We start from the raw sequence: 18,485 nt of genomic DNA on the forward strand, positions 1-18,485 counted from the left end.
TTTACATTACAGTATAGAAATTACAGGGTAATAACTGTGTAATTACATAGAGATTATCAGAAAGTAACTGGTAATTTCTGGTACAGCAGCTCTGTATAATTAGCAATATTACCCTGGAGTATTAGCATTAGTACTATATTAATGTAGTAAGTTGTGCAACTGAATAATTACTATGCAATAGAGTAACTACAGAGTAAAATCAATGTAATATTGAGGTATTAAGCCTGACCTTACTTGGCAGTACAGTTCCCATGGTGTTATCTAGTAATTTCATAATAGGTATTGAGTAACAATAGTGTAACAACCTCATCTGTATTCTGAACTAGAATATGTAAATTCCATGTAAGAGAGAAGGAAAGGATTGTATTACATAGTAATTATTCAGTAATGATTGCACAATTTACTACATTAATGTAGTACTGTTATCATGCTAATAATTACTCATTATCACCTGAAATTACCGGCATTTAAACAAAAAACTGCACATTGTAATTACATATAGTTATTACTGGAAACTACCAGTTATTTTCTGATAATTTATATATAATTACACAGTTATTACCCTATAATTTGTGTACCGTAAAGTGCTACGAAAACATTATTCTTATGTGTGTATGTGTGAGTGTGAGTGTGAGTGTGAGTGTGAGTGTGTGGCGGTGTGTGTGTGTGTGTGTGTGTGTGTGTGTGTGTGTGTGTGTGTGTGGCAGACACTGGAAGTTATAGCACCTCTACCGCCAAGGTTGAACAAATGGCGCATAAAGAAACTGGGCAGGCATCCAGTGTCACCTCTGCAGCAGAATAGGGTGATACATATCCCTCTCTCTCTCTCTCTCTTACACACACACACACACACACACACGCACACACACACACACACAGAGGATTCCCTATAAACCTGCCCCTAAGCAAACACCAGATCGCCATCACTCATAGCCATTGCTATCAAAGACCAATTGCATATAAATCTTACCTTTCAGTTGTGTGGCCAATGATTAAGGGTGAGATTAGAGAAGGTTCTTTAGCTCATGGTGCAAAGTCCCTGAAAAATGAGAGGAAAACAGCAAGCTAGTCACACACAAACCACCAAAAACAGAGATGGCAGTCAGACATCCACATCTGGTGAAAAGAGGCCCATGAAAGGTAAAAAGCCTTTCTTTATAGCACACAACACATACAGATGATTGGTATGGAAGAACTGATGATTCTGAACACTAAATTCACGTCATTTTACGTCAAATTACATGTTAGGCATTTAGCATTAGCACTTTTTTATCCAGAATAACTTACAGTTAGTGCAATTCCTAGCTCAAGAAAATGACAAGTAATCAATAGTAAGGAGTGCAAAGGTCAAAACCATAGTTCCCTGACAATATTCCTGTGACAATAGAACAACCATATATGATTTCCTTGATGAACATATTTTCACAAAGCAGCTAAAAGAGTGACCACAGCCAGTCAGTGAGCTAAAAGATACTTATGCAGGTAAAATGGGTAGAAATGAATGAATAGTTAAACAGTGTAAAACAGAGATATAAGGGTCAAAGAAGTACAATCCAGTTAAGAGAAACACAACTACAGTACTCACCCACAAACAAGATAGAAGGAGACAGGCATAACAGCAAAAACTAACACAAAATAACAAAAGAGAGAGAAACAAAATTCTAATTAGTCCTGAGCAGCTAGTCCTATAAGAGAAAAATGTGTCATCCTGACAAAGCACGGATAGTCAAAGAAGACATGCAGTCTTTGCTGTCGTCAAAACACTGGTAATAATGGTAGTAGAAATAGTACTGACCAGTTATATAGAAAAGCCACCAACACAGACAAGCTAGTCAAAAGAAAGCAACAGTAGTCCTTTTAGCACAGGTTGACTCACAGGTTTTGAGAAGGCAATGTTGAGATAACTATGGTTTGTTTAAGGGGAGGTAGGACCTCAGGCTGTTGTCAAATAGTACAGGAGTACATATTTTGTTTACCAGTTTCTATGAAATCTTGTCTGTCATGGGAATTTAAATTCCATGCAGTTCAAATTTTTACACTTAAAGCACAAGCTGAGATGAGCTGAAATTTTGCAAAGTGAACAAAATTTGTGGCTATATTTCCTTTAATCAACTATGTTTGGTTGTGAAATCACAAGGGGTTGCTGTTTTTACTGGTCTGGTGTTAGTTACTAGTATTACTTAATCTTCTTAGTTAACAGTCCTAACCAGCGGAATGATGTTGTGTATCCCAAGTTCATATTACGTGTGTTCTAATATTGATTAATAACATAATTGGTGTACTTTTGTCATAATAATAACACCAAATACACTAAAGGTGTTAGGGTATGGAGATTGGAAACCCACAGCTTTAATGCATATTTCATGTTGTATAATTTACATTCATGGAGGAGGAGTTACAATGTATCTGCACTTGATGATGTTTTGCTGTCTGGCAACCTAGCCCATATTGTATATCTTCACTATTTATTGGTCAACTAATGTTCATGAAATTTCAGTTTTGTACACATGAACATGAATTTCACAAGCTTTTCCTCCTCCTCTGCCTCTTTATACCTCTCTTTCCCAGTCCCTACACCCCCCCCCCCCCCCTCAGTTTCTCCACCAGGCCCTCTACTCTTCTATTCTTTCTACTCCTCTCTTCTTTCTTTCAACCCTCTTCTCCTTCTAGCTGTAATCATTGCAAGCAGCTAATTAACTAAGGCCACTGATTGAACTGAGTAACCCCACAAGCAGGCTGGGGCAGCTGGCTATTTTAGGAAAAGCTTGCTGGGTAGGCAGTATAGAGCTATTCTGTCTAGAATGGACACAATCCCTCAGCCACGAATTAACGAAGATGGCTGCCAACCACGGCACAAAGGGATATCTGTGTCCTTGTATTTCTATGGAGTTGGACCTCTCTGTGAGCACGGGCATTCAGGTAGCTCCTCTGTAGTGCTATGCTCTATCCAGCACAGTTCTCTTGTGCTCTGAGTGCGTGGGTTCATTGATTGTATCTCTCTCCTGGCACTTTAATGGTCGTAGTGCACTCGTCTCTGGACCCAGCATTAGCATGGTCAAGTTATTTCCTCTCAGGGGCTATTTCCACTGACCGAACAGGATTTTTCCGTTGGCTCCTTCAAACTTGTGTAAGAAAACACAGAGCTGTGAAAACACAGAGCTGTGTTTTTCCATTATTTCCTGTACACTGCCTGGTGATACAAGGAGAAAGTGCTGGCTGTCCTTAGATGTATTTATTAGGAGAATATTGGGTGATTGCTCTTTAACTAAAAAACAAACAAACAAAAAAAAAAAACAGCTGTGTCTATGTCTAACTTATTGACCAGTGGTGCACAACTTGGAGCATGGCTTGCTAGCTGCTTTGTTTTTGTGTGTTAGCTTCATACATAAGGTTTCTATATCTTCCACGCCACCTATAACATCCTTGTATTCATCCCAGCTCATTCTACAGAACATGGAGGCAATCCAAAATACCTATCAGTCATCACAGATTATATCAAAACCCTTCATTTCCTCCTTGGTGCAATGCAGACAAGCAATAGATCCTACACATTCATCCACACGTTACAGATTGGACCTTGTGTCAGAGGAATCTCAAAAATATCAACATCAATTTTGTAAGATGTCTGAATTCCCTACACAGGGGGAGAGAAAAAACAGACAGAGAGCAAAGGGGAGGTGGGAGGAAGGGTGAGTGAGAGAGGAGGAATAGGGAAAGAGATGGAGGGGGGGGTGCAAGTGGGGGTGCTCCATCAAGCAGCTTTTCCCCTGCAGTAAAGAAGGATGAGGGGATGACTTACTGAAGGTAATTCTACACACACACACACACACACACACACTCCACTGCAGGTAATTGGTGTCATGAAAACTAGCCTGTCAGTCCACCAGAAGTGGTGCTCCCTTACGCCACCCCCCACCCCCCCTCCCACCCCCCACCCCTCAGGTGTGTTCTGTGCTGCACTTTTGAGCTCCATCACTCCTTATACAGCACAATTCTGTCCTTAACCAATGACTCTTCATGGCACTGAGTAAGAAAGGGTGAGAATCTGCCTACTGGTGGAGAATATAACAATATTTTGCATATCATCCATATCATCCATATCAAAACTGAATCTTCATGACTGAATAGTTTTTGTCATTTTGTGAGAAAAATACAATCCTACGCAAAATAAATTAGCTGTAGATGCAATTAATTACATCTTGAATAAAAGGGGATCCTCACAGGTAATGTTGTGTGTGCACATGCACGCATGCGTATGCATGTGTATGCCTGTGTGTGTATGTGTGTGTGTTCAAGCCTGTCTCAGGAGACTTTCCAGTCCCTTCATGTTGTCGCTGGGTTTGGCACTGGTCTTGTTTCTCCAGATGTTCCCACCATCCTGTCTCTCTCTTTTGCGTCTGCCTTCTCTCCGACTTTCCATTTTCAGGGATGAGAAACTCACTTTTAAACTTTCCATGTCCTCCTGTCTGCTCCCTCCGTCAAATACAAGCAAAGCCGTCGCCCAAATCCCACCCCCACTCTTCCTTCTGTAACTGATGAGCAAGAGAAATGTTTCCCTGCAGAAAAATATGTGGCTAACTGTAGCACTTCCCCATTGAAGTGCATTGCTAAGACGATGTATTGGTAAACAATCTTAAAGAAAAAAAGAAAGGAAAAAAAGAAAGAAAACATGACACTTTAGAAAATGCTATATCTGAGGATGTTTTTACACAATAATCTAAAGACAGTATATTTGTAACATACAGTTTGCCCTAAACAGAGGCTGCAAAGGTTGAAACTGCTGCAGCTCTGTGCCTGAAACCGAGTCTGTACCTTGACTAGCCTCTGACTGATGACTACCTCTACTACAACTACTTACAACCAGCCACGCTCTCCTCATAGCTTTTGAACAACAAAGAAAGAACTAATATACTGTACAACCACATCTGTTTCTGAAAAAAACTAAAATAAATTGCAGTAAATGCCTTTCCACAGCATAGTATAAAGCAGGACTCATTTCTGAGCCCATATCAAAGACAATCTTCTGTCCTGCACAATGAAATAGACAATAAAGTTTGTGACACCATACTAAAGGATTGAGATAGTACTTCACTACATGTAAAGGAGAGTGTAACTGCTTCTAACCACCCCACCCCACACCACTCCAATTCATCCCCTCCCTTTCCCCAGAGTGGCAAAATCAGTCCTTCAAATTCAGCAGAAACGCTATTGTTTTAAAAGGATTTACTTACAAAGAAACATCAGAGAGAGAAAATGTGGTGGCGGTGGTAGCTACAGTTCCCACAGATTTCCCAGTTGGTGCTGATGATGGTTGTAGTAGCAGTATGTACCGGCCTGTCCAAGACTAAATATAGCCTAGAGAGCTTGTAGCAGGAGCAGACAGCGGGCAGAATCGGGCTTTTCCACGCCGCACGGACAATGTATTTGCCATAAGAGAGCTCATTCTGAGGGGCTGGAAAGCAGCACAGCACAGCACAGGAAAAGTACAGCACAAGGAGCTACACACTGGGGCCCTGTCTCTAGAACAAATGAAGGGAGGGAGGGAGACAGGGAGGGAGAGAAGGAGGGAGGGAGAGAGAGAGAGGGAAGCAGGGAAGGAGAGAGCTGGTATAGCATATATATATAGGACCTGGTAGCATGACCTCTTGCCATGAGAAACACGAACAGACTGATGCACAAATAGCTAAAACCTTCACTCAGTCTTGAGAAAACTTTTGCTGATGAGCATCAACTTTGCACTTAAAGGGATTCCTCTTGGATTCCTCACTGCCATGATAATTAGATGCTGCAGATTGCATGCTAGAAGATGAGTGTATGTTTGGGTTGAACAAGCATTCCCTGTGGCTTCTTTGAGCTATCATCTTGATTAATTGCAAAAACAAAACACTCAAAATCACAAGTAATCCAGCTTTATGGGTTATCTTAAAGGTGCTAAGTGTAGCATTTTGTGTTTCTCAAAATTAAGACCACAATTCCCATAAAACCAATTGCTTCATATCAATGGAAGGATGTTGCTAGTTGCCCCCCTCCCCATTCCTGGCATCACTCCAAGTGTGTTTGTTTTGAAGAAGGATAAGAGCCAATAACAGTTACTGATAACAGCAAGTAACAACAAGGTAAGCTACCATGAACTTGAAACTATGCAGTTAGAATAATGGAACTTGAATAAAGTTGTACCTGTTTGTGCCATAAAGCAATCTGCCTTTGTATCTAAAGAAATCCAGCAGATTTCCCACAAAATCAGACCAGGTGGCTCACAATGTAAAATGCAGTGCAGAGGCCGGTAAAGGCTGCCATTTTTTTTCGGTGATCACAACAGTGTTTTTCAATCACACAGATCTGCCTCAGGTTCTCTTGTTTAGTGTAATACATTCAGAGTCTTAAGGCGTGAATCGAAGGTTTTGCCTTTTGTCACCCATGGCTGGTTGCGTCTTGCTTGTTATTCAGACAGAGGGAGTTTAGTTCAGGAATGCAACATCAAGAAACTTCATAAAAAGGCTCCTCTCTGCAGAAGCACTATATCTAAATCACCTCCCCGTTTCAAAGGCTTCACTATTTCTATACCCTGAAACCTTAAGGAGCAAACCTCATGTCCTGCATAATTAAAATGTCTTCCCACTGGGGGTTTTCATCATGATTTCTTATATTACTTTTATGCTCAGACTTTTAACTCCCTTTGAGGAGTGATAACCTAGAGGTTAGAGAAGCAGGTCTGTCACCAGAAAGTTGCTGAATTAAAAGACTAGACCCTAGACTGCCTTGAAAAATGAAGTGAATGAGTAACACTCTCCCCTCCCTCACACTGCCGAGGTGTCAGTGAGCAAGGCACTTAAACCCCAACTGCTCCAGGTATAGTGGCCAACACTTGTAGACTGTGGTTGTACTAAGCAGCTCCCAGGAGTGAACGTGTTACTGTGAAGCCACACTTGCAAGCGATTCACTGCAAGCGACCAATTCGCCTCCATTCATTATCGATGAGAAGCAATTGGTCGCTGTGCATTGCATGTTGGGATAGCTCGAGATGTGAACTGGGCTAGCTAGGCGGTGAAAAAGTTGAGCTCAAGTCAATAAAATGCAAATGAGCGCGACATTTGCAGCGTGACAAACCAATCAAATGTGGGGGAAAGAGGCAGCACAGCCAGGCAGCAGGGAAGACTGGATATAATTGTCACGGTGGGGGAGAAAATTACAATCGGAGTACAGTGGACATACTGAGCCAATGACATTGACGTTATTTCAAAATGATATTTCCTTAAACAATCTTGTGCTGGGATAAATGTAAATAGTTACATAAAAATAGGCTAGAAGGCTACATACAGCAGGAAAAAAAATGAGTGGTACATTCCGATTCTTTGTTTTTTGTTTTTGCATATATTTTTGGAGCAAATTCTAGCTTGTGTCCCTGGCACAAGCTAGAGTACTCACCTGCTTCAAGACCACCACAATCATTCCTGTCCCAAAGTCACCTGTCATCACATATCTGAAAGACTACCACCCGTCGCACTGACCTCCATCATTATGAAGTGCTTCAAGAGGCTGGTCATGGCACATACCAAGCCAGCATTCCAGACACCATAGACCCGCTCCAGTTTGCCTATCAGACTAACCGCTCCACTGAAGATGCAATCTCCACAGCTATCCACCTTGCACTCACCCACCTTGACAACAGAGATGCGTATGTGAGGATGCTATTCATTGACTTCAGCTCGGCGTTTAATACTATCATTCCTACAAAGCTGGTCGGCAAACTACAAGCCCTCGGCCTTCTCAACTCCACGTGCAACTGGATTCTGGATTTCTTCACTGGCAGACCTCAGTCTGTCAGGATGGGAGACCACACCTACACTACACTCATCCTGAACACAGGAGCTCCGCAGGGCTGTGTCCTCAGCCCACTGTTATACTCCCTGTTTACCCACGACTGTGTCGCCAGGCATAACACAAACTCCATCATTAAATTTGCAGACGACAGTGGACGACGAGTGGTGGGTTTGATCCATAACAACAATGAGGCAGCATACAGGGAGGAGGTGGAGCTCCTAGCAGGCTGGTGTACAAAGAACAACCTCTGCCTCAACATCAAAAAAACAAAGGAGTTGATAGTGGATTTTAGGAGACACAACACGAACCACACACCTATCTACATTGATGGATCTGCTGTTGAGAGAGTCCAGAGTTTTAAATTCTTAGGGGTCCACATAACCCAAGACTCATCATGGTCCCTCCACATCTCCTCTCTCATCAAAAAGGTTCACCAATGCCTCCACTTCCTGAGGAGGCTGAGGAAGATCAAGCTGCAACCTCAGATCCTGATTAACTTTTATAGATGCACAGTGGAGAGCATACTGACCAGCTGCGTTACAGTCTGGCATGGCAGCTCCACTGTGGCTGACCGCAAAGCTCTCCAGCGGATGCTGAAAACAGCCCAGCGTATCACCGGGACTGCATTGCCACCCATACAGGACATCTTTGACAAGAGATGTCTGAGGAGAGCCTGTTGCATCACCAGGGACCCATCACACCCCAGTCATCACCTGTTTGACCCCCTGCCATCTGGTAGGAGATACCGGACCATACAGTCACAGACCAGCAGACTGAAGAACAGCTTTTTCCCAAGAGCTGTAAAGCTCTTGGGAGCTTTACAGTTCTTACTTATTTTGTTTTTGTATTTTATGTCTAAAAACTGTCTTGAAAGTGTGTCTCTTACTGTGCCAGTGTCTGTTTTTATGTTTTTATGTTGCACCAGACAGACTGGCGAACAAGACTTTTTGTTATACTGGACTGGTATAATGACAATAAATTGAATTGAATTGAATTGAATTGCATTGAATTACAGTCTTTCTTAGAGACTTTTTGACAAGAAAACTCACTCTTCTCCTCCAATGAACACAACGACTTCAAAATTTTGGTTCTCACTTACCAAGACATTCACGCCATCAGTCCGTCTGACCTGTCTGACTTCACTGAACTGTCCTGTCCCACACGGCCTCTGCCAGCATTAGGCCAGTTCAGTTCAACGTTTGAGAGAGAATAGGCTGCAGCACCCACTGTAGTACTAACACACCTGGTCATATATGTATTTAAGGACCATAGTATAGTTTAAATAATATGCTTTAATCCAAAGTAAAACAAAGTCAAATAGCTATAAATTTATGTTTCTCTGGTCTCTCTCTCTCTCTCTCTCTCTCTCTGTCTCACTTGCATTTTGTTAAAGTCTTAACAGGGAGGGAGGACATGTGAAGTAGAGTGTAGTGGTGAGAGTCTTCCCATGCCCCCCTGCCCTTTCTGTTGGACTTGGACATCTCCCACAGGCTGAGCCGTAAATAGACAGTACCCCCAAAACACACACAGACACACACACACACACACACAGAACTATACTTAGATGCTTACCCTGGCCTGCCACCATGTATTCAAACTGCCTCTCCCCATAGTGAGAAGGGGCACATCAGCTGGACTCATTAAACGGATTCTGAGCAGCATGTTCTTTCGCACTGCTGGCAGATAATATGTGAGAATGGTCGAGAATGGTCTACAAAAGTGAAATTAAGATGTTGCTAATGAAATATCTGTAAAACAATCCAGTTCTGCAGACACCGGCCTGCTACAAGTACTTAGGTTTGATAAAGTACAGTAGCGCTGAGGACTTCACCGCATACAGCGCACATTCTAGCCTCTCTGGCAAACTCACAGAACATCTGTAACCGTTAATGTCCCAACAGATCAGAGTAACAGTTTATGATATGTCAGGAGGGGCCTAATAGCCACACCACAGGGCAGAAACAAGGTTTTATTGAACTATTTGTCAGGAGCAAGCCACTTCGAAGATTGCACAGTGAATTACTGTGTTAAGACATTGAGATGGCCAGCCTACAGTAAATACAGTAAATTAATGTAGTCTCACATATTGCTCTTCAGGGGGGTGTAATTGTTGCCCGTGGCTGTAGACTAGGTAGTGTGCTGAAAAGACACGCACACCCACACGCACACACACACACACACACACACACACACACACACACACAGACATCGAGTTGTTTTGACATCAGATCTGTTCCCTGCAGCCAGCAAGCATGCCAAAAATGCTTCATTCACTAGTTTGTCAGGAGAGAACATCAGTGAAAATGGGGTAGAAGGAAAGTAATGGCATGTTGCCTACAGGAGATCAGGAGGCAATGAGGAACATCATTTGTCTGCTATGGGTTGCCTCATGGATATTGCAGTATGGCTAATAACGCAGCATAGTCCCCCATCATGCATCCATTTGCCAGTGTTGCTGCAGGAGCCACTGCAGCCTATTATTTTTCAAGTACTGTAAACTAGAAGTGAATAAGCATCTTGTAACACAAAACCCACAGTCAAATGACTAGTTGCTAGACAATCCCATATGCCAACTGGTATATGAAAAGACCATAAAGTTTTCAAAACATTTAATCTCAAACAAGAACACTGCAGTGCAGCAAGCGTTATGCTGTAGTGCAGCAAGCTTGCAGTAAAAAGTGGGACTTCTGTGATAGCTATGTCCAGAGTTTGAATAAGTCTAGATATCCCTGAAATCAAAGCAGAGGGGCTATGCCTGCTCATTATTACTGTATTGTAATGTAGAGCTCCTTTGCATAGCCTATTCAGTTGTTGTTCCACTTGTTCCACTTCACTAGGGGGCAATGTATGTTTTCAGCTCACATAAATTAGGCCTGCTGACTGAGGTAGAGCTGCTGTGTCATTTACACGCCAATAAGACTTCTCAAGACCTCTCAAGCATGACGTTAATTTTCTGCCCAAAATAGGGTATTCCAGATCCATGCCTCTTTCAGTCTAATGGTAAAATGAATAGGGATGTAAAATAATTACCTTTAACTACATCCAGTGCTAATATTGACTCTTTTCACTCTCAAAGCTTCCTCTATTATGCATTTCTTGATTTGTTGAGGTGGATTCTGATGGGTTTTGAAGCTGCATTTAAAACTCACTAGGCTGTATTTTGTTATGAGCCAGTCAGTGGCCGCGCTGCAGTTCTAGTGGTGGCTATTGGTTAAGCTGTGATTCATTGATTTTCAATGGAGTGAAATGGTTACAAAAATATATGAGATTAGTTGTGATTATAGTTACATTTCCGATTGACCTTTGATGCTTAATCTGATGAGGCTAATAGGCCAACTGTTTAGGACAAATATAGCCTATTAATTCCCGTATAGCGGTTTGTTTCATATTAATGACAAAAAGATATAAAATATACCATAGCAACACAATAAAAGTGTTACTTGACAATTATAATGTTGAATGTAGTTTATTAATAGAAACTGTATTTAAGACCCAATTTAATTCATGTCACCTTTTTGAGGCTCTATAGGAAAAACAAATGGATCTCTAGCAGCATGAATGTTAATACTTGAAATTCGATTCAAAAGGAGGATGAGGACATACAGTAAACCACGGTCTTAAAAGACACAATTTGATGAAATGCCAGTGCTGCACCATTAGCTCTGCATCAATTGGCTACAGTTATAAACCAATGGTGAACCACGCTGACCCCTATTAATGAAAAACATGCTTAGTGAACCGTGCTGAAAATGATCAGACACTATTTTTAGACAGCACATTGATCCAGTGTGTTTGTGTATACATCTGCTGTGCTCTTCTCCCATGCTTACAGTTAAGTGTTTGCATGTGTAAGAATGACAATGATTAGTGTGTGCGTATGAATTTGTATGAGTGTGTGTGTGTGTGTGTGTGTGTGTGTGTGGTTTGTGAGAACAGTGATGTTCAGAGAGCCCAAGTTAAGTGTCACATGCTATGGTAACATGTAGGAGACATGATTGTTTTGAGGAAACAAGGAGAAATCGTGCATTACTCGTGTAAGCATATGAAATATTCTTTTCAGATGTCCTGAAATCCTGAAAAATGATATATGGGATGAGCAGGGGGCAGTTTAGTTTTCATACTGTAACTGTGAAAATGAAAATGAAAATGAACAAAGTTAAGCTACAAAGCTGATTCAAATGAAGCTTTTAAAAGGCAGAAATATAACTTTTGCACACCTGAATGTTCCAAAGACAGGTGTGTAGGAGAGGAACGAAAGTCGGCAATTGAAAGGAAGAAGCTCTCACACACACACAGTCCTTCACTTGCAATTAAAATAGGTTTTATTAGGAACAACATTTTGGTACAAAGATCTCCATCAGGTTATCTTTAACTTGCTCAGCGTCAAACCTGATGAATCCTTTGTACCGAAACATTGTTCCCAGTAAAAACTAATTTAATTGCAAGTGAAGTGGACAGTGTGCGGGAGTTTCTTCCTTTCAAAAAACAGAAAGGAAAATGCTTTAATTAATTATTTGCAAATGTTATTTCTAAAAATATAAAACAACTGATGTGTGCAGTTTTTTATAGAATGGTAATCTAGCTACAAGAGTATGTACAGTCATGCCATGTGCATGCAGTCATGTTTTTTAGTGACATTGATCAATTTTAATAACAATCAGTAAGGATAACCAAATAAGTCTTGACAACTTATTAAAAGTAATCTCAACCTCAATTTGACCTGTGCTACATTTGCACCCATTCTGTCCCTCCCAGATACAACAAGAGTGCTTGGTACCTGCATAGCTTTGTGGCTACATTATTAATCTGAACCAGCATTGATGGCTAATTGATGAAGAGTGGTGGAAACAGCAAGAGAGAGAGAGAGAAAGAGAGAAAGAGAGAAACCAAGAGACAAGAGATCTAGCAGAACATGATCACAGACGAGCGTCCTGAACACAGATGGAGTTTCCGAATCCCTTTCACCCTGCGGGAATCCTGTTGCACAGCTTTTGGGGTATTTAGATTTGTCTGTGTCACTCAGTAAGCAGGTGATGTTAAGCTGCAGGATTCCAAGTATCTGATTTGATCCATGTATTCAGTAGTGCTGCTGTAGAGAATATAGTGCATATAGCTAGTAAATTCAACAAAATATACAATCTGCATATCAACAGCAATACTACAGTCTGCAGTGCAGAAGTCCCTGCAACCTGCATGTACTGTGCATTAATACTACAGGAGTTTCAAAAGGAGCAACAGCAGTGCAGCAAACATGTAAAAAGCAGGACTTGTATGATGGCTACATGTGTATAGCTCAGGGGTTACAAGAACAGCCTGTTCTGCTGCGACAGTGACATACAGTGCAACACAAGGACATCTTCAATGCCACATCAATTCCACACAGTGACAAATGATTGTGTCTCCTGACTGCCATTCCTGTAGTATATTATTGTGAACATCAATATACATTCACCCATAGAGTACAGTGTTATTTCAGCCATTTCAGTCTGCACTATTACTGCTGATCTTATTGCTTGAGATCAAGGTTCTTCAATCCAATCCAATCAAGCTCATGGTGGAAGCCAAATACTGAATGACCTTTAATATGGCAACCTCATGACCTGCGGTATAACACTGAACTAAAACCATGCCATATATTTCTTTATTACCATCTTGATATAGTATGTATCTGTCAATGCAATATAAAATCCTATGTAACAACATTACCTATATATAACAACATACATAACATACAACATATAACATACAAAACATATAAAACTGTCCATAGCCATTCATACTGGATGTGTATTGCTATTATATCCATATAAGTCACATCTGTTACTGGCTACCAACAACAAAGTGATGGCTGCCTACACAACACAGTGGAGATGAATGACATCCATGTATAAAATACTGGAGAACATGCAGTAAATCCACTAACCTTGAAGTCAACACATCTTCAAGATTAAAAATACCCTATTCTGCCAATACACAGGTTTGGAAACATTATGAGCCCACTAGCCCATGGTGAGTATTTACTCATTTATTTATTCACTATTTGTAACTTCTATTTTTTAGGCACTGTTGATTTGACCCTTACACTCCTTATGATTGGCATCTTGTAAGCTTATTCCACCGTTGCACTTTATGGTGAGTTGCCCAGGTAAGGATGCCAGCTAAATACTCAAAATGTGAATGTAAATATTAATGTGGGCTAGTAAAAAGTGGTCCACACCGGCCAGAATTTGAAAAGCTACTCTATTAGACCTGTTGAGCTAGTAGTCAAAATTCTTAATTTCCATCCATTTCCATTTTACTCAAAGTTTACCCAGCATGCTTTCAATCAACTACCATTGCTGGCACTAAGTTACAGCAGTTAGTGTAAAATGTGTTAAAACTTGCTTGACTACATCATTTTTCATCTCTACCTCTTGATATTTTATTGCCACCACTATTAAATCAGTCCCTGCCATTGAGCATTTAGCATTTAGCAATCCCTGTCACCAGCATGATGTGCACTCCCACCATGCACCTTACAAAACTCCCACTGTTTATATCACAGCCACACAGGCATGAACTGTGATTCTGTTTCACAGGGAGTGTAACACAGAAAAGCAAGTCAGCAGTGAGGAACTTAGGTGACCACTCAGGAGGTGGCTGCTGTGCCTCATACGTGGCAGGAATTTTAAGCCTAGGAACTAGGAGTATGAAAGAAAACAATCCTAAAAACAATGCATGCATAAAGAAATAAAAACAAAGGCCACTGAGAACAAAAAAAAAAAAAAAAAAAAGACACATTTTAACCCATACACATTTAACAGAAGACAGGTCACAATGCTGCAGTTCTCTTATGGTCAGTCACTCACAAAACACATTAACATTAAAGGCTGCAAGTTCTTGTACCCACAGTAAAGTTTTTCTTGAGCAACAGGTTTGACCTGAATGCTCCCAATATAAACAGCCCACTGTAAGCCTTCTAAATGTGTGGTTTACCCTGGATTTTACTGAGAATGCAGACTCTAAATTATTTAACTGGAAATGCTGAACCTACACTTTTGCCAAGACTCAGAAATCAGAGCTGGTTGACACAGCATGGCTTACAATAGCAAAGTAATTAGACATTCCTTACATAATAAGGTAAACAGTCGCACAAAGTTGAATGGGGTAATACAAGGTGAACGGACAATAGGTTGTGGTTTTTCATTTGAGGGTATATATTCTGATAAATACTACTGGTATAATTAAACACACCACAGCAGGTACTTGTAGGGTACTGGTAACTGGTAAGCAATGCTATCAGTCTTTCTGGATGACTATTAGCCTAACAAAGTCAATATTCTTACAGTTCACAAGTTGAACAGAAATAAGAAATATTTTAGAGACGGTAACATCAAAAAGGAGAAAAAACAACAAATAGTTGTTTAGCTTAAGTGTGCTTATGATCTAAAAATATGTCTTTTTTGGGGGCGTGGCTGCTTTCATCCCATCGACACTCTGCCTCACTACATGTGTGAAAATCGCGGTAACACTGGCAACACAAATCCAATTGCATACTTTCAAAATGCAGAAAAGCTTCATTTCAAATTTAAGGAGATACACATCAAAGAAAAAATCTCCATTAGTATAAGCCATTTAAATTATCCATCCAGTGCTATCAAGATGATTTTTAAAGAGGAAATTAATAAGTGCATACTTTACTAGCATAAGATCGAACACCAAAAAAGTTGGGAAACTTTGGAAAGGGTAATAGACATGAAACAGCTCTGATACAAAGTTTTTAATTGGCACATCTGGACAGCCAGAACAACTATCCCATTTATCACTGTGAGGTCAGCCCCCTGGACAATAAGCACATAATAAAGCTACTGGGGAAGATGGAGGGAGAGAGCGGGGGAGGGGGAGAAAGAGAGAGAGATGGCAAGAGAGAGAATCAGAGAGAGAGATTTCTCATCCATCTGTTCAGTGATTCTGTGAAGACCATAATGTGCCTGCTATAGTGTTTTTGATTGTTGCACTGAGGATTTGTCACTGTTAAATTAATTATGACACAGTGCCATGATATGCAAATGATGGACAGAGGGAACATTGAATCTGCAACGGTAATTAACAGTCCTAACTGGCTCATTAGAATTCATGATTTCATTAACTAATTGAGTCTTTTATTTGAGGATGTTGGAATCATTGTTTCAGATATACCTAAAATAAATGGTAAATTGATTGGACTGAGTGTCCACTATTGTTCAGTTTTTACTTTTTTTTTACCCAATTACTTAGTCAACTGGATCAATCAACTAACCAATCGCTCAGTCAACCTACCACCCAGTCAATTAAGACTTTTTTTAAATTAAAAATTACCTCAACTACTTCTAGCAAGCTGGATCTATAAGACATAATTGAGGTCAAGGCAAAAGATTTATACATCTGATGTGGTGTTTGTATTTTAGCCATTCAAGTTCAACTAGGTCTGCTTGGAACAAAATTTGATGATGTGGGCCCTAGTTAGTAGTTATGCAACTGCCCCATTATTTACCATTCTCTATGGGTTTCTTTGCCCCGTCCTTCTGTGTTAAGAGCATGGGACAGCTGTCCAGCATGTAACAACACCCCCCCCACACACCCCTCTACCCACACACACACACACACACACACACACACACACACACGAGATAGTGGCCCTGAGTTCAACTACAATACACGCACACACAAACACTGAAAATATGTGTGCATTATTCATTGACAATGAGGGGCAGTACTCAGGGGGTTATGTGAGGAAGATGAATGGTGATGGCATCGACCTTGCAAACACAGATTTGTCTATGCATCCCCCTTACTTAAGGGAAAATTGGAGAGAAAGCAATGCTTTACCTCCCTGACATCCACTAAATTTGAATAGATCGGCTATACTGTACTATGACTGAAGACAGAGCGACCAACAATCCATTTTATGACCACTACAACTTTATTCACTTCAGCTATGATTTCACAAGACTTCATTCAATATCAAAATCAGCCTAACTAACCAAACAAGACAAAAACATAAACGTAATGTAAAACATAAGGTTATAGATATAACCACTGTTTCCTGAAGCTGGGAAACGAGGTACAACTCACAGCTGTGGGTATTATATCCTGCAAGTCCCATCAAGAAGAACCTTTCAATCACACCTGAAAAGGCTGATCAGACCCCTAGCATGTGGGGAGGCCCCAGCCTTCCTCTATCCTACAAATACACCTGCTGGGGGCTCATTTCCTCTATTCAACACTGCTCTTCACCAAGCCCAGGAAATGGCAGAGAGGCAGACAAGTGTTGTTCTAGTTAAACTAGTCGTTTCCCTCCTTCAGGGAACAGTCATTATACCCATGACCTTACATTCCATTTCATTCAGTACACTTTGGTACAATACAAAGCCATGGGGACCTATATTCATGTCCTAAAACGGCCTGTTAACCAGATTTCAAATGAGTTGTCAAAGCCAGCACCTGACTCCTTTGCAGTGACATCTGGATAGTAAAACCTCACAAAGGAGTGGGGAGCTGCCCAGTTGGGGCTAAACAAATGTCCTCAACAGACATTCCTTTGGATAATGCTCATGATGTAGCCATACCCCATGTGGAGTGGGTTTGCTCTTTCCAGCAACTCAGCACCCTTCTTGCTATATGCCCAGGAGATAGCCTCCAAAATATAATGGGAGAGCCGCTGTTTGAGCAGTGTTCTACCCTTAACTGGATTAGCAAGCAAAGCAAACAAATAGTTGATGTATGTGCGAAAAGCCTGGGTCCGTGCCATGTAAATACGTAAGGCTTTCACAGAACATAGGACATGTAGGTGCCGCTGCTCCTCAGAAGCAACCTGAGGGAGTAATAATGAGACTAGCTCGAAAGCTAATGTTCTGTTGGCACATAAGATCCATTAGCTGCACTATCTGGTGTAAATTGGGTACAGGTCAGATGGACAGACAATGCATGCGGATCACCAGCATGCTTAACCGAGGCTGAAGCTAAGAGCAGGGTGGTTTTGTAGGAGAACGTCCAATGTGACTGACTCCAAGGGCTCGAATGGGGCCTCACACCCTGCGTCCAACACCAGAGCCAGGTCCCAGGAGGGAACGCAGGTTTACATAATGGCCTCTTACACCACACACCGTTCATGAAACACACAACTAAGAGGTGCGATCCTGGTGTTCTAGTAGCTCTTGAAGGAAAATTAAGATGTCAGGTGTGACGCTGTTTGAATGCTCACCATTTGAATGCATGTAACCCTTGCGTGGTGAGAGCATGGACATACAGAATGGTGTCTATAACAGTTGGAGGACCTGTGAAGCTGGCGACACTGCACATAAGCATCAGGGTTGGCAAGGGCAGCTGTGTCCAAGAGGGTAAATCCACATGCATGAGAGCATGGGTGTATTTGGCTTTGCTAGAGTTGCTAGATTCACTGTTTCTTTTTCAGTGAAGCCATTTTGTGGTGCTAGTTAACTATGCCAAACAAACAAGAAGAAAGCTAACAAATACTGCAAATCCAAAGATGACAATACAATTTCAGTCACAACATTTAAGGAGGGAGCACGCTCACTTAGCTACTGCAAGACACCATGGTTGCTTGAAAAATTCTGTCAGATTTGAATCGCTGGGTGGCATAAAGGTTCATTGCTCAGCGAGGTGAAGAGCAAAAGATAGAGGAA

This window comes from Centroberyx affinis, unplaced genomic scaffold (assembly GCF_046629955.1).
Source record: "Centroberyx affinis isolate AG114_WGS23_722 - 3 ecotype Tasmania unplaced genomic scaffold, CSIRO-AGI_Caff_v1 ptg004315l_1, whole genome shotgun sequence".
NCBI lineage: Eukaryota > Metazoa > Chordata > Actinopteri > Beryciformes > Berycidae > Centroberyx > Centroberyx affinis.